The sequence below is a fragment of the Bison bison genome, unplaced genomic scaffold (genome assembly GCF_000754665.1).
Source record: "Bison bison bison isolate TAMUID 2011002044 unplaced genomic scaffold, Bison_UMD1.0 scf7180017864329, whole genome shotgun sequence".
NCBI classification, from domain to species: domain Eukaryota; kingdom Metazoa; phylum Chordata; class Mammalia; order Artiodactyla; family Bovidae; genus Bison; species Bison bison.
In genome coordinates, this window is record NW_011494901.1 from 4,532,181 (window position 1) to 4,534,512 (window position 2,332).

A 2,332-nucleotide genomic window follows, 5' to 3' on the forward strand; every position below is an offset into this window, starting at 1 on the left:
CTTGAAGGGAGACCTCCATGGCTGCCGTGTTCACTCAGTTCCATTTCTCTACATGTGTTTAGCAAGCAGCATCTCCCCAGTTCCCTCTGGCATCTCCTCTGGAGGGAAAAATTAGAAGAGGTTAGTTGGGTGAACTACACCCCATTTCTGCAGTCCCACGACCCAAGTAAATGGCAGTCGGTCATTGCCTCCCTTCTAAGTTTCCCTTACCTTAAGCGTCACCTGGGGAAGTCTTGATGGTTTACGCAGGGATAGACCCCAATCTTTCATTCCTAAAGGGTCCGAGCCCTTAGTACCACTGAGCAGAGACTCTGAAAAGGTGCCAAGTGACGTTTCATACACATTCCTCTCTGTTTCACACATATTCCACCAAAAGGATGACTCCTCCTTTCACCTGCTGATCCTTGGGCACCAGAAGTTCACAATGCCCAGGTGGAGGGACTTCCCTGGTGATCCCAGTGGCTCAGGCTCTGAGCTCCCAGTGCAGGGTGCCTAGGGTTCCTCCCTGGTCAGTGAATTAGATCCCACGTGCCGCAACTAAGGGTTCACTTGCCACAACTAACGATGCCGCCTGCTGCAGCTAAGACCTGGTGCAGCCAAATAAATAAATTTTTTTTAAAGAAAACAACAACAAAATGCCCAGGTGGAAAGCGTAGCTTGTAATACAATGGGGTACATGATGCGTCCTCTGACAATACTGCACCCTCTCTGGAAACTAGAACCTCTATCCCTGCAAAGCCCAGAATTACAGGGATGGGAAACAGAAAGCCCCGTGTGGGTCACTGAGAGTGACGGCAAGTGGAGCTACTCTTGCTCTCACCCTCGTGAATTTTAGAGGTTCTGCTCTGTTCGGCTTATATTACGACAGTGAGTGGGAAAGTTTAACCAAACTAACCTAGTCTCCATTCATTATGGGGTTATAAAAACATTTTGGGCCTTTGAGTGTCAATTTTAACTTGAGACTCTGGGTCTAACACATATTGAAATGTCTAGGTATTCCTCTTTCCCAGGGTATAGTTACTCAAGTAAACCGCCACAAGTCTTTTTGAGGAAGGGAGTCATTATAGTGTATACTTTCTGTGGTGTTTTAAGGACCTTCTGTCTGGAGATCTGGCCACCTCTTTAGTCAATAGATCCCAAATCAATGTATTAGCCCAAAACTAGTAATTGAGAAAGTTATCATGACCTTTTATTACAGTAATTGCCTTCAGTTTCCTCCTCTGTTCTTATCTTCTTCTGATTGTCTGTGTCCAGAGAAACTGGGAAGTATATCTCTTAATAGAGAGGGGTAGGCTGCCTTACCAAGTTTTAATGGTCCAAAGGAGTCTACATAGCTAAAAGTCTTGGGGACATTCACCTAGATATCCTTATGAAAAGTTTCAGGGTCCAAGGCTTTTCTAGCCAGGGTCTTGACCTTAGTATAACAGCCCCGTCTTGGTTGAGCACTTAATGTCTCTAGAGCCCTGAGAAACTTGTGGATTCTGAGGCTCCCTTCAGATATGATCATTATTCCATGGAGAAAAAAGACTGTCTGTATTGGGTTGACCAACAAGTTCATTGGGTTTTCCCATAAGATCTTATGGAAAATCTGAAGGAATGAATATTTTGGCCAACCCAATAATTGTCTGAAGAGGCTTTCTGGCTCTCACATGTAGCCTGAATTACTTGTTAATGGCCCTCAGTTTCTAATTATCTGTCTACAGGGTATCAATACAATACCTTGTAATATTGCAATTATTATTATTGTTCTTGTAATCATTGTTCTTTCATGTATTTCAAATGCCTGAACCACTCACTGTATTGGCAAAGGCATTCCCTGCATCAGGATGTTCTTCCAGTTCCCCCCTCCCCACCCCACGCCATGAAATCTTCAGGATCTGAGCCATACCATCTTACTCCAGGGACTATGCATGCCCCACATTTCACTTGGGTTGGTGTTCTCTTTGCCAGCTGTGTGGTGAATAAGCTAGTTCCAGAACTCCATTCTATGTAACAACTATGTAAGTTTGAATCCTCCAAGAGTGGACCCTCCTGCCTGTTAGCTGCTCAGTCATGTGTGACTCTGCGACCACATGGACTGTAACCCACCAGGCTCCTCTGGTCCTTGGAATTCTCCAGGCAAGAATATTGGAGTGTGTTGCCATTTCCTTCTCTAGGGCATCTTCCTGAGCCAGGGATTGAACTGGGGCCTTCCACATTGCAGACACATTCTTTTATTTTTTTTTTAATTTAATTTTATTTTTAAACTTTACATGATTGTATTAGTTTTGCCAAATATCAAAATGAATCCATCACAGGTATACATGTGCTCCATTCATTTTGATATTTGGCA